The 25,286-nt window shown below is 48.6% G+C and overlaps 1 protein-coding gene across 3 annotated transcripts in view; it reads left to right on the top strand.

Moving 5' to 3' along the window:
* The window catches only part of LOC105483136 (actin like 8), a 73,865-nt gene that overhangs the window by 24,643 nt on the left and 23,936 nt on the right, over positions 1–25,286 (top strand). The window lies entirely within an intron of this gene.

The raw sequence follows: 25,286 nt of genomic DNA, 5'->3' as shown, positions 1-25,286 counted from the left end.
CCTGGCATGGAGCCTTGGGATCCCTCCAGCCTTGGTGCAGGGCCCGCTCTTTTCCTGTTGGCATCTCACTGGCCCTGAGGGGCTGTAAGGCCGAAGCATTTCCTAAGCCGTACTCCAGGGTGTCTTTCGGGATCCTGGGTGGGAGGGTACAAAGGGGCCGAAGCTTAGCTGCTCCCACTGAGACCCTGAATCACCTTTTCATTCCCTTGTGTCTCAGGACTGTAGAACTGATGTCTAGTCAGCTGAAAGTGTGTTGTTGGGTGTGGCTCCTGATTCAGAGAAGGGCTGCTTTTGATGAAGCCGAAATCCCAAGGACCCTGGGATCCCAAGAAGCAGTAGTAAGGAGTAGTATTCTTGGGGCTTAATCTGTGTTCTAGTCACACAGCTGTACCTTGGATTTGCTGTGTGACTTTAGGCAAGTTAATTCCCTACTCTGGGCCTGTCTTTTGTCTCTGTACAAAGAGGATTGACTAGCGATCTAAGGGCCCTTTCTGCCCTAACTGATAAGATGGGCTGTCTTGGGCACAGTGTATCTGATTAGCATTCGGTGGGGCTTGTTTGAGAGTCTGAGCCCAGGAATGATGAGTCCTGGAGGCTGCTCTCCCAGACATGGATTTGGTGCTTGTGTGATGGGAGATGAGTTGAAGAAGAGATGCCGGAGTTTAGTGGCCGGTGTGGAAATGATAGAGGGGCTGATGACACAGGCCTGACCCGGGTCATCAGAAGCTGGGCCCTGCCTGCCTCTCCCCAGAACTGTTTTTGCCTGGAGGTGGGATAGGCACCCATTCTAGAAATGCCCCCTTCTCAAGCCTCCCCACTTACCTTGCACTCTTTCTCTGCCTCTCCAGCCCTGTTCCTCCTATACATACCTGAGATTCCAGATGTGCTAAATGACTCACAGGCTCACAGCTCAGTGCTTGATTTCTTCCCTGGGCATTTGTACCCGCGGACCCCTCTCCTGGACCCCTCTCCTTCCCATAGCCCCTTCTCGCCTCCTTCAACACTTAGCTGGGCTGAGCCTCCACAGAAGCCTTCTCTGACCTCTGCCTTGTACCTTGCACCTGACTTAAGTCAGAAGCCATCCAAGACTGCCTCCCTCCCCACTAAATTCCTTTGCTGCCCTGTCTGGGTTTGATTGCTGCTTCCCCACGTTATAGCTGTGTGAATTTGGGAAAATCCCTGTGTCTTTCTACCTAGATCCCTCATCATCAGATCCTCAAAAGGAGACAGTACTTGTGTTAGGCAGGATAGGCCAGGCTGTGCTGCACTAATACATATGTCCTGAAGTCTTAGTGGCTTAAAACACCCAAGTCTGGTTCTTTCCCCTGCAAAGCGGTAAGAGGAGCTGGGTGGCTCTCTGGAGCGGCTCTCTTCCATGCAGTGACTCAGAGATCTAGAGCTGCTTTGATTTATGGCTCTACCCTCTCAACACGGGCCTCCGTGTTTACCGCTAAAGGGGACAGAGCACACAGACGGCCCACTGCTTTTTAACAGTCAGCATGGAGGTCATCACTTCTGCTCATACTTTATAGGCTAAAATGTCTCATGGCCCTACCTGGAGTGGGCCTTCCATGTTCCTGGGGAGGGAGACCTGGCTGGGGGTAAGGACTAGGGAATCTACTGCAGTCCATGAATCCAAAAAGCTTAAGAACCTTTTGGCTGGGTGCAGTGGCTCATGCATGTAATCCTAGAGCTTTGGGAGGCTGAGGTGGGAGGATTGCTTGAGTCCAGGAGTTTGAGACCAACCTGGGCAGCATAGGGAGACCCTTTCCCTACAAAAATTAACAAAATTAGCTGGTTGTAGTGGTGGGCACCTGGAGTCCCAGCCTCTTGGGAGGCTGAAGTGGGAGGATTGCTTGAGCCCGGGAGGTCGCAGCTGCAGTGAGCTGTGATTACGCCACCGCGCTCCAGCCTGGGTGACAGAGTGAGACCCTGTCTTGAAAAAAAACCCCCAAAACAAAAAACCCTCTGGTTTAGTGACTGGCTTGTAGCAAAGAAGTGGCATTAGCCTGGGAAGACCTTAGGATGCTCCTGTCTAAATGACGGGTGGGAGAACTGAAGCTCAGAGAGGGCTGGGGCCTTGCCTGAGATGGCACGTGGAGTCTGCGGAGGGGCTGTTGATCCTAGTTCTCCCACGGTCCAGGCCATATTCTTCCTTTCTTGTTCTGCTCACTGTAGCCTGGCCTCCTCCTGTGGGATGCAGGCAGGGATGGGGGCGTCATCTCTGGGGCTCCTGTCAAATTATTTTAAGACCATGGAAAACAAATTAGAATTTCAAACCATCCAGCCCTCTTGAATGCGGACTGGGGGTGTGTTCGAAGTAATTTAATTTTTGCTTTGTTTTATTAATAGGATGTGGGAGGTGAGGGGAGGGTGTGAGCCGATGGTGGCTGAGGATGCTGGCTTCGGTGCCTTGGTTGACAGTGCCAGTCCTGAATCGGGAACACTGGAGGAAGAGTAGGGGTGGGAGTGTGTTTGGCGGTGGGGGTGGGGAGGATAAACCCAATTTGGGACACACTGAGGCTGAAGGGCCTTGAGATAGTTCCGGGGAGCATCCAGGGAGCCCTGGCCTGGACATACAGACTTGACAACTCCTGGCCTGTATCCAGAACGTTCTAAACTGGGGTCTGTGGTTTCCCTGGGACTGGGGGGCTGTGTTCATTTCCTTTGGTTGCCATAACAAATGGCCACAATCTGAATGGCTTATGAGAAATGTATTGTTGTGTAGTTCTGGAGGTCAGAAGTCTGAGATCTCTGTCACCAGACTGAGATCAAGGTATCAGCAGATCCCCAGTCCCTCCGAAGGCTCTGGCAGAGGATCTTCCTTCCTCTTCCAGCCTCTGGGGAATCCTGTTCCCTGGCATGTGGCTATGTGGCTGCGTCACTGCCATCTCCATCTCCGGCTCTGTCCTTACACGGCCTTCCTCTCTGTGTGTCTATGTCCTCTCCTCTTCTTAGAAGGATACCAGAAGCATTTTTTTTTTTTTTTTTTTTTTTTTAGACAGAATCTCACTCTGTCACCCAGGCTGGAGTGCAGTGGTGCGATTTCAGCTCACTGCAACCTCTGCCTCCTGGGTTCAAGCGATTCTCCTACCTCAGCCTCCCAAATAGCTGGGATTACAGGTGTCCGCCACCACGCCCAGCTAATTTTTGTATTTTTAATAGAGATGGGATTTTGCCATGTTGGCCAGGCTGGTCTCGAACTCCTGACCTCAGGTGGTCCGCCTGCCTCGACCTCCCAAAGTGCTGGGATTACAGGTGTGAGCCACTGCACCCAATCAGGATACCAGGAACTTCTAAGTCATTGGCCCTAGGGCCCAGCTTAAATCCAGGAGGATTTCATCTTGAGATCCCTAACTAGTTACATTTACAAAGATCCTTATTTCCAGATAAGGTTACATTCTGAGGTCCTGGGGTAGACATGAATTTTGGGGGACACGATTCAACCCACTACAAGGGCCATTTATGGGTGGGCTTCAGGAAGGCTGCACATCACCTGGATCCATGCATAAAATCCCATGCATATGTTTCCCCTAGAAAGACACACGGCTCTCTTTGATTTGTTAGAACCCCCACAGAGGCGGGGACCCACGCTCCTCCAGGACCCATCTCTGTCAGGTGGGGCTATTGGGACAGAGGACAGGCCACAAACACGGAAAGAAGGGGAATGTGGAGAATGGGCCACCCATGAAGGAGCCGGATGGAGCCAACAAGATATGGCAGAAAGATGTTTTGGAGGGTTTGGGAGAGTGGCCATACCTCCTAGGTGTTACAGGCATCTTTTAAGAACCTCAATTTTTTGGATCTATTCCCACAAGAATGTGCATCATGAACACACACACTTTTGGTATACAGCTTCAGGGGCACGTGCCTCCTGTACCCCGAAGCCCATCCCTGGACCTCTGGGGACCCTGGTTCAGACTCTGGTTAGGATACCCTGCTAGAGGAGAAGAGTTTGAAGACAAGGGGAGGGAACAGCACTAAATGCTGCAGACAGCTTGAGGCAGATTGACAATTAGGAAGACAGGGGCGATTGCATCTGCTCTGGCATTGGAGATTACAAGAGAGAATATGGGCGAAAGTGCTCTGTGGTTTTAAAAGTTAAATGAGTTATCTTGTCTTTTTTTGTTTGTTAAACTATATACAGCACTATCTGTCCATGGTAGGAAAAAATGAGGAAATATGCAGATAAGCCAAAGGAGGAAAATCCCTTTAATTGTATGACGCACAGATCGCCACGGCGGCCACCTGGGTATGTGACCTTCTGAACCTCCTCTGTATTTTATTTGACATGAATGGGACCATAATGTACACAATGGTGTAACTCACATTTTCACCTGGAGAAGTGCTCATGAAATGTTTTTTACCAGCCACACAGAGTTCTGTTGTCTGGTTGTGCTGCACCTTAACCAGTCTTCTGCTTCTGAACAACTTGTTTTACATCATTTCCTTGTTGGGAAACAATTCTGTAGTGAACATCCTTGGGGTTTCTTTTGTGCATCTGCTTCTATAGGGGAAAGTACACTGTAGACGCTAAACCTTAAAGCACTTTACTGATGCACACATCTCACACGCCTTTATTTGACACCGAATCTGTGTGAAGCTAGTCCTCAGCTATCCCATCCCACATCTGGGAACTGGCTTTAGGCAAGTTAATTCCCCCCCTCAATCAGTGGCACATTGCAGAATGGAATCTTTCCAGTCAACATGGCTCACCATGTGTTTGCCAGCACACACCCAGTATGCCAGGGCCAGGTGCTGACTGAGCACATAGGACCAGGCACTGAAGTGAGTCCCATAGGCCCACCAAGAACAGGTGTTGCTTCCAGTCTGTGGATGAGGAAACAGAGATGTGAAGGTCATGCAACTAGTAGGTAACCCAAAAATCATTCAGACTGGCTCTTCTGGGTACCTGAAGTGGTTTGGCTGTGTCCCCACCCAAATCTCATCTTGAATTCCCACATGTCATGGGAGGGACCTGGTGGGAGGTAGTTGAATCATGGGGGCAAATCTTGCCCATGCAGTTCCCATGATAGTGAATAATTCTCATAAGATATGATGGTTTTAAAAAGAGGAGGTTTTTTTTCTTTTTTCTTTTTTTTCTTTCTTTCTTTCTTTTTTTTTAAAAAACTCCAGGGCCTGTGACCCTAATGGTCCCATGTGTTGGATAATGCCTGGAGGCTCTCTGTGAAGGTGGTGGTCCTTATTTAAAGCATCAGCACTTGTGCTCGCTTTGGCAGCACCACATATACTAAAACATTCATTCCTTAATGCTTGTGTTCTGTGCTGAACTGAAATAGAGGAAAAGGAGTTCCATTCCTGCTGCTGTTTGGCTCTGTAGCATCTGCAACTCTGGCCTCCTTGTGTGTCCCCGAGGTGAGTTTATTTCTCATGATGTTAAAGGGATCTAGAACTGCATGGTCGTCGGGCTGGAGATGTCACCTCCAGGCCTCTTCTGCAGTCAGGCTGCTCCTGTGTTCACTTTTATTCTAAGGAAAGGCTCTGTTTTCTGGAAAAGCTTCTCTTAAGCTCCACTGGCCTACAATTCTGAAATGAGAAATAGCTGTTGCCTTGGGTTGGTGTAAAGGGGATATCTTGGGCCATTGGCTGAAAGCTTTTGAGTTGTTAGCTTGGAGCTTAAGAGTCTCTAGGGTGGGTCTGGCATCATCACCCTCTAGATCTAAATGGGTATCCATCTTCCATTCTGCCTCTCACATTGCAGACTGGTTCAGCTGCTTAACCGTTTCGAGCCTTAATTGTCTAGTCTGTGATATGGGAATCATATTAGTCTGTTTTCATACTGCTATAAAGGACTACCTGAGACTGGGTAATTTGTGAATAAAGGGGTTTAATTGACTCACAGTTCTGCAGGCTGTACAGGAAGCATGGCTGGGAAGGCCTCAGGAAACTTACAGTCATGGCAAAAGGGTGAAGGGAAGCAAGCACCTTCTTCACATGGTGGAGTGGAGGAGAGAGAAAGAGTGAAGGGGGAATTGCTACGCACTTTTTAACAACCAGATCTCGCGAGAACTCACTATCTTGAGAATAGCAAGGGGGAAGTCCGCCCCTGTGGTTCAGTCACCTCCCACCAGGTTCCTCCTCCAACACTGGGGATTACAATTCAACAGGAGATTTGGGTGGAACACAGAGCCAAACCATATCAGGAATTGAAGTTCCACCTTCCGTGCCTCATAGGAACACTAGAAAGCGAGTTACATTGTCCTCTGTGTGTGAAGAAAAAGTACCATATATTTTGAAGACTGATTTATCATAACCCACTGTGCCCCGAAGTTGTTACTGTTCTGAAATTGAACTTTTGTTCTTTTTGTCAAATTTTTTGAGAGCAGTATAGAATGTTAGGAAAGATATTCTGCATCTTCCTATGCTGGGTACCATGAAGTGCTCTTCCCAATACAATGCTATACCTATTTATTCCTCATGGGAAAAGCACCACACTTCTTCCCATTTTACAGGTAGAGCAGACTGAGGCTCACAACATCACATGGTGTGTTCAAAGCATAGGTTGTGGAGTCAAATCAGACATAACATGGGCTTGGGTACTATAGTAGTCCATTTTCACACTGTTGATAAAGACATACCCGAGACTTGGCAAATTACAAAAGAAAAGTTTAATTGGACTTACAGTTCCATGTGGCTGGGGAAGCTTCACAATCATGGTAGAAGGCAAGGAGGAGCAAGTCCCGTTTTACATGGATGGCAGCAGGCAAAGGGAGAATGAGCTTGTGCGGGGGAACTCCTCTTTTTAAAACCGTCAGATCTCGTGAGAATTATTCACTATCACGGGAACAGCATGGGAAAGATTTGCCCCCATGATTCAATTACCTCCCACCGGGTCCCTCCCATAACGTGTGGGAATTCAAGATGAGATTTGGGTGGGCACACAGCCAAACCATATCAGGTACCCAGAAGAGCCAGTTTGAATGACCGTTGGGCTACTTACTAGTTGTATGACCTTTAAATCTCTGTTCCCTCGTCCATAGACTGGAAGCAACACCTGTTCTTGGTGGGCCTATGGGACTCACTTCAGTGTCTGGCCCCATGTGCCCAGTCAGCACCTGGCCTGGCATACTGGGTGTGTGCTGGCAAACACATGGTGAGCCATGTTGACTGGAAAGATTCCATTCTGCAACGTTCATTGATTCTTGATAGGAACATTTGGACTATCCCCTTTTGTCCTGGGAGCTAAGAGGACACGTCCAGTAGGTTGTTGTGACAATGAAATGAGCAAATGCAGGTGAATTTCCTAGAGCAGTTGACAGCACAGATGTCCACTGCCTTGCTGGTCCTTCAGGGTCTTAGATTTCAACCTTCCCATCCCACTGTGACAGGGATGCTTGTAGGGTCCTTTGCCCTAACTCACTATGGCTCTAGATGGTTGTTAGCCAGTTCATATCTGCTGTTCTCCATCTCAATCCTCACTTCTTGCAGTTATTAGTATCTTTTTTTCCACTCCACTCTTTTGTTTCTTAATTTGATGGGTGTATTAGTTTTTTCCTTGTTGCATAACAAATGACTACAGATTTAGAGGCTGAAAACAGCACTAATTTATTATCTTACCATTTCCATGGGTCGGGAGCCCAGGCAAAGCTTAGCTGGGTCTCCTGCTCGGATCTCACAAGGCCACATTCAAGGTGGTGACTGGGCTGTGTTCTCATGTAGAGGCTGGAGTTGGGGGAGAAGTGCTTCCACACTCATTCAGATTGCTGGCAGGATTCATTCCCTGTGGCTGTATGACTGAGGGCTCCAGCTTATTTCTGGCTCTTGACTGGGCCTGTCCTTGGGTGCTGCAGGTCACCCTCAGCCCCTAGAGGCTCCCGCAGGCCTCTGCCACATGGTCCTCTCCATAGGCAGAGCCCAGCGTGGTGCTTTGCTTCTTCAAGGCGGACGGTGTCTCTCTCTCCAGTCTGTTCCTAGACAGAGTCTAACAGTAACAGGAAATAGAATGAAACGCGATCACAGGAGAGACAGTTTATCACCTTTGCCTTACCCTGTTGGTTAGAAGGAAGCCGCAGATCTCACCCACCCTCAAGGGGAGGGAATTATACAAGTATGTGGATCACTGGGTTCACCTTCAGGCGTGTCTGCCTCAGTGAGTTTGGTAAGCTGACAGCTTATTGAAATACAAAATAAGAGTTATTAGTTTAAAGCGGAGACAGTGCATTTTGACTATCAGATGTCTGTTTGCCTTGTGGTTCTAGGCTGTGTTCTGGAGAGTGAAGGGTGCCAGATAAATAAGTTATTTAGCCTTTTTCTTAGCATCTGTTCGTCTTTTTTGTGTCTAAATGGCCTGAAGTGAGGAAGAATGGAGAATACGGGAGGAAAGTGAGCAGGACCTCAGAAGGGATAGAGGAGAGAGGGGACATATACACAGGCCTTCTTTACATATATATGTAAATGCCTCTTGATAGACAATTTTATTTTTAATTATGATTTTTTTAGAGATATGGTCTCACTCTGTTGCCCAGGCTGGAGTGCAGTGGCATGATCATAGCTCAGCACAGCCTTGAGCTCCTCAAGCAATCCTCCTGCCTCAGCCTCCCAAGTAACTGGGACTACAGGTGTGCACCACCATGCTGGCCTATTTTTTTAAAAATGTTTTTTGTAGAGACGGGATCTTGCTTTGTTGCGCAGGCTGGTCTTGAACTCCTGGCCTCAAGCAATTCTCCCGCCTTGGCCTCGCAAAACTCTGGGATGACAGGTGTGAGCCATCACACCTGGCCCTGACAGTTTTAGATAAGTGCATAAATGTTACATTTATAAAGTTCAGTATGTTTTTTCCCTTGTTTTGCGTATCTCCTAACCCTCCTTCAGTGACATCCCCCCTCACTCCCACCCTGGAACCCATGCTAATGATCTCATATAGATCTTTTTCATATTTTTCCATGCCCTTCTAGTCAGTTACAAACATATATGAATGCTTGCACATTCCTGGATCTTTTTTCATTCAACCATGTCCTACAGCTATTGAGGTCCTTCCACCTCAATAGCTGTAGTTCTAGTGCATTCTCTTTTTTTTTTTTTTTTTTTTTGAGACAGAGTCTCATTCTGTCACTGGGGCTGGAGTGTTATGGAGTTATCTTGGCTCACTACAGCCTATTCCTCCCAGGCTCAAGCAATTCTCATGCTCAGCCTCCCAAGTAGCTGAGGTTACAGGTGTGCGCCACCACGCCCAGCTAATCTTTTTTGTTTTTGCATTTTTAGTAGAGACAGGGTTTCACCATGTTGGCCAGGCTGGTCTCCAACTCCCGGCCTCAAGTGATCCATCGGCCTTGGCCTCCCAGAGTGCTGGGATTACAGACATGAGCCACGGCGCCTGGCCTCTAGTGTATTCTTTTTAATGGTTACGTAATATTCCAGTGCGTGGGTGTGCCGTAATTCAACTGACCATTCCCCTGTTGATGAGTATTTGTTTCATTTCTCATTTTTTTTTTTTTTTTTTGCGGTAATAAATAGCACCAAGATAAACCTCCTTGTGTGCACGTACATCCTACAGAGCTAGTTTTATTTCTCTGGGGCATAATCCCAGGAGTTGGATTGCTGGGTCAAAAGGTTTGTGTGCTGTTAATTTTAATAGCTGTTGCCAACTGGATTTCCCCAGAGGCTATAATACTTCACATTTACCCCAGTAATTTGAGAAAGGTCGTTTTCCTGTATCTCGCCAGCAAGAGATGTTATTGGCCTTGTTAGTTTTGCAGGGGCTGAGAGGTATAAAGTGATATCTCATTGTTGCTTTCCATTTTCATTTCCCTGACAAGCAGGGGGGCCGAGCAGCCTTTCATCTTTTTGGCCCTTTGGCTGTGCTCTTGTGAGTTGCGTCTGCGGATCCTTTGCTCGTTTCCCCGTTGTGTCCTCTGCCCCTTCTTATCCACCGTCAGCCTTGTGTATAGCATGGATATTAACCCTCTTTTTGCCTTCTGTGTAGCAGTTATTTTGCCAGAGATGTTGTGTGTTCGTTTTGTTCACGATATCCTTTGCCATGCAGAAGTTCTTATTGTTAGTTAAAAAAATCTGTGTCTTCTGCAGTCTCTGGGTCCCCAGGGTTGGTTAAGAAGCCTCCTTTCCACCCCCTGCTCCTGCCACATGCCTACCTTCCTTTGACATCCATAGCTCTGGGCTGGGGCCAGGAGTCAAGGTGGGCTGCTGCCTCAGCTCAGAGCTTCCCAGTCAGGATACAAGTGTGCCCAGGTCTGATGCCCTCAGCCCTCAGAGCAGCCAGGCAGGGCCTGGGGTGGCCAGAGCCCCCAGGAAGATCACTGCCTGCCATGGACAGCCTCATCCCTTCACCCCGCACAAATATTTCCTGTTTTCCAAGTTTGCATGCTTCAGGGATAATGGCTGAGTCAGCCAGGTGCAGAGGAGGAGGGTGGTGTGAGATAATTCCTGGAGGGAAGAACAGCAAGAGGAGTGAAGTGGGAGGTCTTGTCCTATCTGAGGAGTCCCACCCTGGGCCATAGGGAGGGGCGGCCATGGGGGGAGGTGTACCACCAGGCTGCAGAAGGCCCAGGGCAAACCAGAAAGGGACCCAGAGTGAGTGCCCACCATAGCGGGGATGTGGAGAGAAGAGTTGAACTTGGACACTTTGCCTCCTTTTTAGTACATCTGAGGTGGGAAGGGCAGGGCCCCTGTGTGCCAGCTGACCTCCTGGCGTGGCTCAGGTCGTCTCTGCTGGCTGCTCTTGATCAATGGTCATCAAAGAGGTGTACACGAATTTGCAGGAGAGTTTGAGAAGACCTGCGGAGTGCAGGAGACAGAATTAGAACTGCATTTCTATTTATGTTCTCATTTCTTCCTCTAAAGGTGTATTTTTGTGTGTGTTTAGTGATGTACATAATATTAGGAAGGCAGTGCATGTTCTTAATTATAAATATGTATCAGGACATGTGCACAATGTGAGTTTGGAGACAACTGCTCTTAGTGGGATGATGTATGGCAGCCCTTGGTCCTCTCATCTTCAGCCACCCCCGAGAGAGGGGATCCCCTGACATAGAAGGGAGGGATGCTCGTGTGGGCGGGGGAGGCCTGGGAAAGTGATTGCTGGGAAGGGAATAACTTCTCCCGTGCTCCCAGAAGGGCCATCTCCTTCTCACATATCACTCCTTAGAGCAGCCCCTCTCAGTGCTCCTTGCATGTTATTCTAGCCCCCTTTTTTCTTTCCAAGATATCTTCTAATTTGTAGTGATTTTGCCTATTTACCTTTTTCCTATTTCCCCACTAGACCGTAAGCTCTGTGAAAGCAGAGATGGGATGTTTCAGTCTTGGTGGTGTCCCCAGCACTTAGCACAGTGCCGGGCAACAAAATTGGCCCTCAATACAGAGTTGGGTGTGTAATGAGTGGATGTTCCAAGCACATGTTAGTGTTTTCCATACCTTATTTGTTTCTGTGTCCTTAAAGGTAGACATCATCATCTCCATTTTGTAGGTAAGAAACTTGGGTTCAGAGAGGTTGAGTAATTTACTCTAAGTCACACAGCTGTTTGTGCCTAGAGGTGGGAGAAAGAGAGCTCACATTTTCTAAGTACTTGCCAAATGCCCGGCTCTGACCATGCCGTTGTTACAGGACCTTTAGGGTGTCATTTTTTTGGCTGAAAACCTCTGTGACTGGTGGCACCTTTGCCTGACTTTTGCTCAGGCCTGCTGGGCTCATTTTACTCACTCAGCCTGGAAGGCTGCACTTGGCTCATGCCACTGGCCTGGGTCCCATGCCTGCCAAGGGAGAGTCAGGTGTGGAATGGCAAGGGGGTATGTGAGCAAGTGTGGGGTGTGGCCACTGCACACAGTCAGACATGCCAGCTGCTTCAGTGGGGCAGGCAGCTCCAGGTGCTGGCACAGGTGCTGGCTTTCTGTGGGGCTGTGGCTGGGCCAGGCACACCACAAGCAGCTTCCATGGCTGGCACAGGGGAACACAAAGGCACCCAGAAGCTTGGAGATGCTAGGAACCACAGGGTCCCAGTGAGGGAGTCACAGCCCTGGCTTGGGGAGCTCCCAGGTCTGGGCTCCCTGTAGGGCTGCAGCGCTTCTCTCCTCTTCACCTGCAATGTGTTGAACAGGGGGCCTATTTCAGCCCTGTTTGTGTTACAGCTCTTTTAGCCTCATTCAGTGGGTCCCAAGTTGTTGTCCCATACCCAGGAAGAATGAGAGAGGCAGAAAAACGGAGGGTGAGCAAGACGAAAAGGAGCTTTATTGAGCAAACATAGCTCAGTGGAGGCCCTGGAGTGGGTAGCTCCTCCCTGCTGCTGGTTGTCCTGATGTCTGCTCAGCTCTGGCTGATCCCAGGGCTTTTATGGGCCTCAGAGGGAAGAAAGTGCATGCTGATTGGTCCTTGGGCACCCGCGGGCAGGCCCAGAAAAGGCACCACAAGTTCCCACTCTGTGAGACTGGCAGCTGGGCCTGCAGCCTTCAGGCCCTCCCTGTCCTAAAGGTGGGGCCTCACCCGGGACCCACCCCCTTCTACCTAGGAACCTGTCTGCCTCCTGCTGCTGTTCATGGCACCCAGGCTATAGGTGCCAAGGGGTACCTGCAGGCCAATGCCAGTTGCCCTTAGCCCTCCCTTGGCTTCCCTCCTCTGCTCATCAGCATCCAGAATTCAGAGGGGGCTGTGGCAGCAGGAGGCTGGTGTGTCATCACTGCCCTGAGCATGTGCACATCTGGCTGGGCTGTGGCAGTGCCTGGGCTTGACCTTGGCTTTGCTCTGAGGTTGGAGCAGATGCTGACAGCAGGGAGAAGCCAGGCAGTGGGAACAGGCCTTTCTGAGCCTATGAGGGTTGCGGGGAAGGGGGCCTTCCTGGGCCCCTAAGAGTGCAGAGATGACTGGGTCAGCAGCCATGGTTTGGGTGGCTGCAGCTGTGCCTGGTGGGGAGTGGAGCAGGGCTCCTGCCTACTCCATGGAGCAGGAGGCCCAGGTCTGCTGCCGTGGTTTGGGGAGCTGCAGCGGCACCCTGGGAGCTCCTGCCCCAACTTGGAAGGTGCAGGCCTCCTGCTTGTCCCCAGCTCCCGCCAGCTCTACAGAGTGTACAGCCCTGGCCACGCCTCCCTGCTGCAGCTCGCGTGATGGTAGTAGCCACTCCAGACAGCTTGCTGCTGCCATCACCTGGATACCACCCCACTGGCTATGAAGAGGAAACCCTGTTCACAGAACAGTAAACTGAGACTCAGAGATGAGAAGCAACTTTCCCAGGGCCACATAATTAGGGAGTGTAAGAGGCAGGATTTGAACCCAGGTCTCTGTGAGGCCTAGGCACATTCTCTTGCCACCACCCCAGCAGCAATTTCCTTTATTTTGAGTCAGCTCAAGTGCCTGGTGGTGGCTCTGAGGTCTGCATGGGGCACATCGGGGTACAGAATGAATGTGGGTTCCCCTGGCAGATGCCTCCCTAAGGGGCCGTCAGTGTGGTGAGGAGGCTGGCTAGATCAAGCCACCCTGCGAGTGGGCACTGGGCCATGGGCACCAGGCCCTAGAGCCAGCCTGATTTGCCTGTGGAACGAGGAGGGTGATGTTTTATGCATGGTGCCTAATTTTGCCCCAGCAGTCTCTGGCTATATTTAACACCATTAATCATTATTGTTGGCTCCCAGGGGGATGGATCCCTGATTAGTGTCAGGAACACATCTTATGAGGAAGAGAGAGGGAAAAAGTAAGAGCTTCACCCCCAACCTGATTTCTTCCAACTGAAGCCAGGACTCCCATTCCTATCATCATTTCTCTGCCATCTGCGGAGTTTGTGACTTGTGGCATCCTTGGCTTGGGATCCTGCCCCTCATTAACCCCATCAGCAACCCCCGTCTTTGGGGCTGGAGCCAGGGCCTCTTACCCCAGTGGGCCCCTCTCAGCTCATCAAACAAGAGGAGCCTCTCTTCTTTGCATCAAAGCATTGTGTGGCTCAGCCAGGTCAGGTCAGCTGCCCCACGTGGAGCTCAGAAAAGGGTGAACCAGGCACTTATTAGGCTCTTGAGGTAGGCACGTCTCACTGCTCAGTACCTTACCTGCCTTATCCCAATCATCCCGACTCTCACCGTCCTAGCGGATGTGTGTTTAACCCTTCTTGACAAATGGGGAAACTGAGGCTTGGAGTTAGCTTTCACAGGCCCATGGCTGGTTTAATCAGATGTGTGTCATCACCCCCTCTCCATTTATAAAGTACCATGTGAATATTGTGTAACCCTGTGGTTTTGCCTTCAAATATCTGGAAGGGTCTTCAGGCCATATCCAATACAGGCAAGTACCCATCTTTCTGATAATCAAACATCACCATGCACATAGACCAGAGATTCATGTACAACATTCATGTTCTGCTGTCTTTGGGCCCCAGATGGGGAGCTTGAAGGCCCTTCTGCTCATCTCCATCCTCCTCCTAACTCTGCCCTTTGACCCCCACTCCCTTGGGGCCCTGCTCATCCTCAAGCTTGACCAATAATCAGACCTTCCTGTCATTCTCCCTTCAGAGCACAGTGTAGTGTGCGGTTGAGAGAATATTCTGGAAGCCCACAGGCCTGGGTATGGCTCTGGCAGCTTCCTGTAGTTGCTGCCTGTTTCCTCTCTGAACCTCAGTTTCTTCCTCTGTGGAGTGGGGAGAGGAATCCCCAGCCTCCCAGGTGGCTGAGAATTCAATTGTGGGATGGAGGTAAAGCGGTTCGCACAGGGCCTGGCCCTCAGTGGGCATCCAGCAAACGGGAGCCAGTGTTCCTGGCAGGGGCTGGGTACGGGGCAGGGGAGCAGGAAATCTGACTTGGCTGCAGAAGGAGAGGAGGAGGATGGCAGGTACTCATCCTGCCATTATCTTTGTGTTGACATTGGGACAGTGGCTCCTTGTTTCCTCTTGGAGACCGTGAGGCTCTTTCCTGAGCAGAGTGTCTGCCCTCCTGCTCATCATGATGGCTTTTCTTGACTTTAGGGCTCACTAAGAACCTTCCCCAGCAGGGGCGTATGTGAGAGATCAAAGAGAAGGCAAGGACAGAAGACCCTGTTATCATCCAGGGAGGTGGCAGACTGAAGATCCCAGAGAACTAGACAGAGGTCAGTGTAGAGTGGAGACAGGAGGACACGGGCTCTCCCTCTGGGGTGTGGGAAGGGACAGGACCACCATCAGGTTCACATCTGCATTTTTAGGGGACCAAAGGCTTCTTGCCCTGGGAGAGGTAAAGCAGGGGTGGGACAGTTGGTAATCCACCAGCTTCCCTCCCCTCCTCTCTGCCCAAGCCTGTCCTGAGTGGCGTCTTCTGACTTTCTTGCACTGTCGAGAGGATGATAACCACACAAATGACATCAGATGCTGGCCTAGGAGTGGAACAGCATTTCCTAAACAAAGGCTGGACTTCCCTCCCTTTTGTGCCAGATCTGGTGTCTCCAGGCTGGACCGCAGTGGGTGCTCTTGGTCTGAAATGTTCAAATCCTGGGGCTCCCTGGAGGGATCTGGAGTGACCATCCAGGGCCCTCTCACTCTTGCATATGTGGAGCTGATGCACTGTGAGCACCTACTGTGTGCACAGCCTGTGCAAAGGGCTTTATCTGCAGCTAGTTAACTGAGGAGATTTAATGCTTTATGGGTAAAAACGGGATATGGTTTTCATTTTTCCACTTGTTGCTTTTAATGGAATTCCTTCAAGTTCTCCTTTTTATTTTGAGCCTTAAGGTCCTCAGGCAGATTTCATTATTTTCTGGCCATTTCCAGTTAAAATATAATCCGATTCATTTTAGAACCTGGGCTCTCACATCTCATCTAAAGCACTCTAAACCCTTCCCCTACAGCTTTTCTAGGCTGCTCCAGGAGTGGGGAGAAGGAAGGAATCTCACTCTCTATTGGACAGGCAGGTTGCAGAGGGTGAGTGACCACCTACCATGGTCTGGGTTAGCTCTGCCTACTCTGGTGGTCTTCTGCTGTGGTGGCACCTCCTGGCTCCTATTTCCTGACAGCCTCCACTTCCCGGCCTGTGTCACCTCTCATGGCCCATGCTCTGATCTCTGCAAGGCTGGCATCCTTTGTGTGGAATACGTGTGGGGAGAAGTGGTATTGGGGGTGATTCTGTTGGCTTGCGGTCAGTGCTGCCTGGCAGAGGATGGGAAGGGAGCAGGTCTGGCCCCAGTTGTGAGTAGCTTCTTGTCAGCTCTCTTGAGAATCTCAGGATACTTGGCCCTCCTCATCCTCCTTCATTTTGGCTTCAGCTGTCATTCCAGGGTACCATGAAAGGTCCTCCTCACATTCTGTTACATGGCAGTCTCTCTTGCTGATGCCTCACAATCACCCTGCTTAGTTTATGGGATTATTCCTATTGACAGATGGGGAAATAGAATCTCAGAGAGATGCAGTCGCTTAGTCAAGGCTGCTCAGCAGTGGAGAGTGGGTAATATCTGAACCTAGGTCTGGCTAACCTTAAAGCCCGTGGTTAAGAGCCCAGTGGAGTGGCATCACAGTTCTGCCATTTCCTAGCTGTGTGACCTTGGACATAGTTACTTAACTTCCTTTTCCTCATCTATAAAATGAGGAGGGTGACTAGCAACAATACCCTGGGTTTCTGGGAGGATTCAATACATTATATACCATAAGACTCATGATTGCGTTGGCTACCAGGACTGTTACTGGCATTGTCCATCAATTGCACTGTCTCCTCTAGGCCCCACAGGAGAAATGGCTTTCAGGCCATGATGTCTGGAAAACAGATGTTGAGCAACCAACAGTCACCATCAATTGATTGTTTTCCCCTTTGCTTTGGCTGCTAGGAAGCTCAGTGAAATTGCTCATAGGCCTCCCTGGTCTCATCTTATTTTTTTTTCTACTTTTCTCTTTGCATAAGTTTTATTTGTGTCTTACTTCCTACACAAGTATGAAGTTGTATTAACATTTTAAATTTCTATAACAAGCTCTTGTTATCATAAGCCAATGTTGCCATCAGAGGGGAAGTTGGGGGCAACATAGAGATCCCACAGAGAGTTGCTCTCCCAGATCATGTCCAGTTCCTATTCCTTAAAGAAAAGCACCTTTGAAAACAGAATTTGCCCTTTTGGGAGTGGGAGAGGGGGCTGGGGGTGGTTAGTGAGACTAGACTTTCCTTCTAACCCTTTGGATACTGAGGTGTGTGGTAGGGAAATCTGCTGATGATGTCGGCAGAAGGAGGAATGCTTAGCAACTCGCTGTATCAGTTTAAGATTAATGCAGAAAATCCCCAAATAAGGGACTTAAACAATCCAATAGTTGATTTCACTTTCATGTTCAAATAGTTTAGAAGAAGGTCATTCCTGGGGTGGCACGGGGCCCCAGAGTCCAGGAACGTTAATAGCATTCTCGCTCACACTGCTGTGTAATAGCTTCCATTCTCCAAGGCACTCATGTTCCATGTCCAGAGTCACTGTTGTTTGCCCTCACACCCTGCATTTCAGAAGGGAGGGCAAAGCAAAGAAGGGCACTTCCTAGAAGTTGCAGAGACAGCCCCTCCCCACCGCACTTTGTCCTCATTGACTAGTTTCAGGACCAGCCTAGCTTCTAGGGAGGCCGGGGAAAGGAGTCCTCATTCTGTGCAAACTTGGGCTTCTCTGAGCCTATTTCCTCCACTATAAACAGTCTAACTGCCTTGCAGGGTGCTTGTGAGGATTAAATAAGAATGTAGTAAAATATAACAGGTGTTCTGCAAATGTAAATTTACTTCTATTTTTAGTTTTCCCTTCCCTCCATTACTTGGGACTAAGAGAGAAGCTTTAGCTACACGAAGAAAGATTTAGGAGCAATAAAAAAAGAAAACTCTTTGAGAGGAAATGTTGCAGCACACACCAGGAAGCTGGGATAACAGATTCCCTTTGGCTCCAATGAGGGAGGCAGTAAAACTGAAATGAAACAGAAGGGTGGGGGTCCTGCGTCAATCACTAGAGGTTAGTTCGGTGTAGAAATGGGGTACAGACCCTCAGAAGGACCTCCCGTGCCCTTTGATTCCCAAATCTTGTTGTGATCACCTTCCCCAAGTTCAAAGTGGTGCATGCAGTACATGGGCAAGGCGGGTTGGGTTTGAATGTGCAGCTGTTTTCATCCTCAAGATGAGCTTGGGCAATTCCAAGACTATTTGCACACCAAGCACACTGGCATGGGGTGCAGCATTGCTCAGCATCTCGTTCCCCTGATGCCCCTTTCTGCCAGGGCTGAATCCTCAGGAAGTCCTCTGGGGCCTTTAAAAGCTGAGCCAGGGAGGGAGGGAGCCCAGCTGGTGGCTCGCTCTGCTCAGCGGGGGCTGCTGGGAAATGCTGTTCTTCCCTGGGTGTCTCACCAGGGTGGAGATGTTGAAGTCAGCAATGAGGTCCTGGGGACCCCAGCTGCTCTGGCTACTGAGCATGCTCAGATGGACTCTGCTGGGGATGGTCTGGTTCCCTGGAGGAGAAGGAAGAAGAGGAGGAAAAGGTGGTTTTGGGTGGGGTGGGCTTTAACTTGATGGAGGGAGGAGGATGGCGCTGTACACGTGTGCACATATGTTAGAGTGATGGGCAGCTGGAGGTGAGTTGGCTCATACATGCCGGTGCCTTCAGTATCTCATTTAATCCTCACCAACAACTTGTCCAAGGTCAGTGGCAGCCAGCGGTATATTTGGAGAGATTCAAATCCAGCTTTGTTAAGTACTCAGCTTTGCCCTCCACCCCTTCTGGGGTAAATGGGCATAATCCCTACAGAGGATGCTGGAACTCTCCAACCGCCAGCTCTCACAGCTACCCTGTGGCTCATCCAGGATTCAAGCCCCAGGTCCACTCGGCTTCAAAAGCCAGCCATGTGCTTCTTGATCTAGTCTTCCGACCTCTTCAAGCTGGACTCTTCTTCAGCAGCTGAGACGATGCTGTAGACTTATATTGCAGGAGGAGGTTTAGGTGGCTACTTGTTGGAGTGTTAACTTCTCAGCTGGGAATTTCTAGAAGGATAGAGTTTGCATAGCACCGGCACTGCCGTGGGAACTGGGCCAGCCCTGAGGGCCTCAGAAGGCAGAAGTCTGCTCTCTGCTCTGGCCCGCTCTAGGGACACGCTGCTTCCCTAGGGATGGTATCCACACTCCCAGCATGGTGTTTTCCTGGGTTTCAGGCCAGTAGCTGAGATCTGGGGCACCTGCTACTAAGAAGTTCTTGGTTAAGCAGAAAGAGCTCAGACTTCCAACCCTATGAGGGTTGGGACCCAAATCTCTCCTGCCTCTCTGTGGTCCCTGCTGCCTGAGAGCTTCAGTTTCTGCACCTCTCCAGGCAGGACAGCAGCTGCCACCTGCTAGGGCTGCTGTGGCAATTCGAGGCGATGCTGATGTTGTACCCACACCCTGACATGAGGGTGCTCGATGCATGGTATCTATTAGTCATAATTTAGGACCTCTCTGTCCCTCCTGTGAGACCACGATTGCTTTGGAGCTAAGGACCCCACCTCTCTGAAGTGCCTGGAGCCTTCTTCGTGCCATATCGGCACTTCCCAGGCTGTGTCCTGCAGACAAGAGTGTTCCTGAAAGGAGTGTTCTGTAACCACCATGCATCAGAGGCACTGTGCTCAGTAGCCTTCTCGGGGTCTTTAATACGGCAGAAAGCATTGTGACTCTGCAGGCGGACAGGGCCAGGGATCCAGCATTTCTCAAACTTGACCAATAATCACACCTTCCTGTCATTCTCCCTTCAGAACACAGTGTAGTGTGCAGCTGAGAGAATATTCTGGAAGCCTGCAGGCCTGGATGTGGATTTGGCAGCTTCCTGTACTTGCTGCCTGTTTCCTCTCTGAACCTTGGTTTCTTGCTCTGTGGAGTGGGGAGAGGAGTCCCCAGCCTCCCAGGTGGCTGAGAATTCAATTGTGGGATGGAGGTAAAGCGGTTCGCACAGGGCCTGGCCCTCAGTGGGCATCCAGCAAACGGGAGCCAGTGTTCCTGGCAGGGGCTGGGTATGGGGCAGGGGAGTAGGAAATCTGACTTGGCTGCGGGAGGGGAGGAGGTGGGAGCAGGATCATTGAGAAACTGAAATGCTGTCGAATCTGAGTGGGGCAGAGGACGGAGCTGAGTCTCCTTCCATAAAGGCGTTTTGTCCTGGAGTAAATTCACAATCTGTGTTACCTCTACCACATCTTCACTCTGGGGACACCTCGGTTCTCTCCTAGGATCTCAAGGAATTAGCTAATTTGGCTGGTCTGCCTAGAAGGCAAAGGTCAGATGGGTCTGTGAAGCTGTGAAATGTGCAATGAAACTAAGCAGCAGTCATCAGTCCTGGGTCTGTGAAGCTGTGAAATGTGCAATGAAACTAAGCAGCAGTCATCAGTCCTGGCTCTGCCTTCCTTTTTCCTGAAATAGGCAGTGGAAGTGCTGCAGGGTGTGGCACATGTCGTCACTTCATGCCACAAATATCTACCCCAAGATATTTGCCCGAGGTGCCCTGAGGAGCTCATGGTCTAGGGGGGAACTAGATCAGCAAATGCAGAATTAGAATAGGTTGACTGGGGAGGGGCTGGGAGGGGTAGAGGACCCACTGATGCTGGGAGGGAGGACCCAGACTGGAGTAAAAGTAGGTGATGGCAGAGGTGCTGACTCTTAAAGGAAGCCGTAACAGCTCTCCTGGCAGATGCTGGGCTTGGGGAAGGACATTTTAGGAGAGGGAGTTGGTGGAGGGGGGCATTCAAAAGGACCAAAGAGTTTTCTTGGGAGGTCTGTTTTAAGATTTTAGTCTGAGTCACATCCTGATTTCTACCAGGATGATTGAGATGCATGAGATTGACTTGCATTTGTTCCAAACATGCTTTTCAAAAGTGAAACTGCTTTTTAAAAACTTCTATTTTTGTTCCCCCAGGTAAAACAAGTTCGTGTCATTCTACCATTTGTCTGGCCAAGGGCCCTCTCTGGTTTTCACTTTTTAAAAGTCTTTCCTTCTCCATTCCAGCTCCTGGACCCTCCCGGTGGGAAGCCACGTGTGTGTTGTCCTCAGATATGTGTGCATCTGTGTAAAATAAGCAGGCGTTTTTGCCTTAGCCAACATCACTAGTCTCATGCTATTTAAGTCCTTGTTTTACGTCTTTACGATAGCCACCCCACACTCTGTTTGAAAGCTCTTGTCTGCGCTGCTGTGAAGTCCACTCACAAGAGCTCTCCATGGATGCATTCCTGGCTCAGCCTCTCCCTGAGCAATGTCCACTTTGTCCCCTCTCTGGTTTTCCACTTCACTAATGATGCTGTAGAGAACGTCCTTGTAGAGTCCCATCACAAGGCTGGAGGACCGTGGTTTCTCTGGGGGGCGTGCCAAGGTTTGGGAAATGCCGAGTCAGCAGGACATGCACATGGAATTCACTGTGTTCCCAGATGCCTTTCCAGCCAGTCCCACCGGGCTCACTCCCGCCAGCGGGGTTGGGAGCTTCCTTTTCCCTGCATCTGCGCCAGCACCTGTTGGCGATTGTCTAGTTTTGCTAATCTGATATGTGTAAAACATCTCATCCCTTTACTGTGTGTGCTGCTGATCAATGTATGGTTGAACATCATCTCCTTATATGCTTGCTGTTTGGATTGCTAATCTCTGAATGGATGAGTTTATACACTTTGTCCATTTCCTCATCTTTTTGTCTTTTCTTTTTCTTGTTGGTTTCTAAGTTCGTTCCGTGTCATTTTTAGATGTTGCTAGTATCATCTCCCATTTTGATGTGTTTCTCTTAAAGGTATCTGTGTGTTTTCACTGAGCAGAAATCTATGTCTTTGTTGCTTCCTCTCTCTTTTTTTCTGGCCTTAGAAATTGCGTGTGTGCCTTCTGTCTTGTTTTTAGAAGTCCTTCCCTTTACCAAGGCCAAAAAAATTCTCCCACAATCTCTTCCCTTAGCTTTGTAGTTTTACTTTTCAAATTTAGGTCTTTAATCCATCTGGGTTCTGTTCTCTGTTCTCTGTCTGATAAGCACACAACCTCGTTTTTCTCTGTACTGTAAATCAACTCCGCCCCCGCCCCCACCACCTACATCCATCCTTTCTCCTCCGGTTTCAGGAACCACCTTTATGGTGCTGAATTCAGCTCTTCACACACAGGAGGTTCTATTTCTGAGCTCTCTCTGCGGTTCCACTGGTCTGTTTTTATATGAATGCCTTAGCCGTTTCTATTGTTGTGCCTCTGGGACATCTCTGAATGCCTTGGAGGCCAGAAGTTTTACTCTTCTTTTTCATGATTAAGCAATTGGCAGACCCTTTTCTTCTTCTAGACAGTTTTAGAATTTATTGACCATATTCTCTAAAAACCCTGCTGTAATTATTATTGAAATTACATGAAAATGTCTACACTACTTTAGGGAGTTAACATGTGACCAATGTCAACATGACAGTTGCTTTTTTGGGTCATTTTAATAATTTAAAACTCTTCTCCATACAAGTATTGAGCATCTGAGTAAATTTTAAAATAGTTTATATGTTTTCATCGATAATATGAGTGGGATGTCATTTTCTGTTGTGTTTTTTTTTCTAGTTGGTTATTGCTAGGGCAGAAGAATGCTACTAATTTTTAAGTTGATCACTTTGAATGTGTTCAGATTCTGTTGGATTTTTTTCTATAAATGATATTATCTTAAATGTGAACAATAGTGGTCTCTCTGTCTCTTCTTCCAGTTATTTTACGTGATGTTTCTCCTTTGCCCTACTGCCCTTGCCAGGACTTTGTTTGATGTTGAGTTGTTGCAGTAGTGGCAAACTTCCTTGCCTTGGTGTCAATCTTGTTTTTTTTTTTTTTTTTTTGAGACAGAGTCTTGCACTGTTGCCAGGGCTGGAGTGCCGTGGCGTGATCTTGGCTCACCACACCCTCTGCCCCCGGGTTCAATCAATTCTCTTGCTTCAGCCTCCCAAGTAGCTAGGACTAAAGGCATGCGCCACCACACCTGGCTAATTTTTGTATTTTTAGTTGAGACTGGGTTTCAGTATGTTGGCCAGGCTGGTGTCAAACTCCTGACCTCATGATCCACCCGCCTCAGCCTTCCAAAGTGCTGGGATTACAGGCATGAGCCACCGCACCTGGCCACCTTAGTGTCAATCTTAAGAGAAATAAGGTGCAAATTCCCAGCTAACGGTGGCATTTGCTGTAGGTTTTACTATGTTGTGTTCATCTAGTCAAGGAAATTCTCTTCAATTCCTTGAGTTTTTAAAAGTAAATATGTTAAATTTGGTCAAATGCTTTTGCCAATTTATTAAAATAATTTTTGCACTTCTGTGCTAAACTCCACTTTGCCTAAAAGTACTTAAAAAGCTCTGTGTGCCAGACTGTGTTGTAGGTGCTTTGTAAATACTTACTTTCTTAATCCTTATGACAGCTCTATAGAGCTAGACACTATTTATTATCTCCTTGCAGATGAGACAAGACACAGAGAGGTTAATTAATTTACTCAAAGTCACACAGCTGGTCAGGCTCATCTCTAGCATTTGGAGTACTGGAGAAGAGTATAAATGGACACACAGATACCAATTCCAGATATTTAAAGCTCTGAAACAGGATAGCAGACTGTTAAATAAAACATCTATCCTCTTATCTGAGAAAGATACATTGATAAAGATAAAATCTACAAGATACCAAGATGGCCAAAGTTAATGATTATTGCACATTTTGGCATTCCATTGTAAGTCTGAGATAGTTGGATGAGTAACAGTCATACATAACTCATAAATTATATATTCCATAAAATTTTTCTCGCCTTCAATAAATTCTGATGTAATCAAGACTTTCACATAGTTTGTGTTCTATTGATAGTAGTGATATAAAAGATTAAAAATAAAACATAATTACGCTCAAAGCATACAAAATTAAATTTTTATCACCTAGACGTGAAAGTAAAAAAAAAGAATTCCTGAAGCTTTCAAAAAGTTTTTCATCTAAAATTCAGAATTATCTGTACACATTAAGAAGCAAAATACAAATCAGTAAGAATTTTAAAATTAAATGTATTTAAAACTGAAATTTATTCATGCTTTGAAAATACAGTGTTAGCATTTGGTGTCCATCTAGTTGTCAGCATAAATCATTGGTCTCACGCTTTTACCCTTATAATATCTAGAGATGGGTATATGAAGGGTCGTATGAATTGTTCAGGGTTTCACAATGTTCCCAAGCTGCGGCGTGGAGCTGTTGTGAACGCTGTTCTAATTTAGCTAATTGGCATACCTCTACTCCCACAACGCGGAGCATGAAGAGAAACAAGAAAATGGATGCCGTGCGTTTCTAGGAAATGATTCTTCATTTCGTGGGAATCTGTTGCAGGAGTGCTAAGAGAAAGATTTGATAAGTTGGTTAATTTGTCTTGTCTCTTACCGAAGTGCTTTTGCGGCTCAAATCCTCCCTGCACCTCAGAGCTGTGCCCTCCTGCTCTCGGCAGCACCACATACAACCAGCTTCCGCGGTGTGTAGGTTCAGGTTGCTGCTTGTTTCTGTGAAGTTGAGCCGGGGCTGCTGGGGAGCCGTTTCCCTGGGCCCTGAATGGTATTAGTCATGAGAGTGGACATGGAGCCAGCTGAGCAACAGACCCCGGATGACTCTGTGTGTGTGTGTGTGTGTGTGTGTGTGTGTGTGTGTGTGTGTGTGTGTGTGTGTGATAACTGTGTGTGTGTGTGATAACTGTGTGTGTGTGTGTGTGTGTGTGTTGGAGGGCAGTGGTGCACATATTTATCAGACGATGGGGCTTAGGGTAGGATCCCCTTGCCAAGCATGGTGGCTCATGCCTGTAATCCCAGCATTTTGGGAGGCCGTGGCGGGCGGATCACCAGGTCAGGAGATCGAGACCATCCTGGCTAACACGGTGAAACCCTATCTCTACTAAAAATACAAATACAAAATTAGCCAGGCGTGGTGGCGGGCGCCTGTAATCTCAGCTGCTCGGGAGGCTGAGGCAGGAGAATAGCGTGAACCCGGGAGGCGGAGCTTGAATGGCATGAACCCGGGAGGCGGAGCTTGCAGTGAGCCGAGATCGTCCCGACAGAGCTAGACTCCGTCTTAAAAAAAAAAAAAGGATCCCCTCTTACCTGGGCTGAAAGAAGTTACCACAGTGGTTAAGGAATGGAGCTGGCTGGGATGTGACCTCAGGCTGCCTGACTCGAGTCATATCCCCGATCAAAACATCATGTAACTTGCTCTACCATATTGTCTTTAATTAACTCTTAAACTTAGCTAGCTGGTACTTTATTTTGCAGAAAAGAGGTCCTCAAACAGTTAGTGATGGCTGGGAGTGGTGGCGCATACCTGTAATCCCAGCACTTTGGGAGGCTGAGGTAGGCAGATCGCTTGAGGGCAGGAGTGAGACTGGCCTGGTTAACACGGCAAAACCCCATCTCTACTAAAAATACAG

This window comes from Macaca nemestrina, chromosome 1, assembly GCF_043159975.1.
Source record: "Macaca nemestrina isolate mMacNem1 chromosome 1, mMacNem.hap1, whole genome shotgun sequence".
NCBI lineage: Eukaryota > Metazoa > Chordata > Mammalia > Primates > Cercopithecidae > Macaca > Macaca nemestrina.
This window is presented reverse-complemented; position numbering and strand designations above follow the sequence as displayed.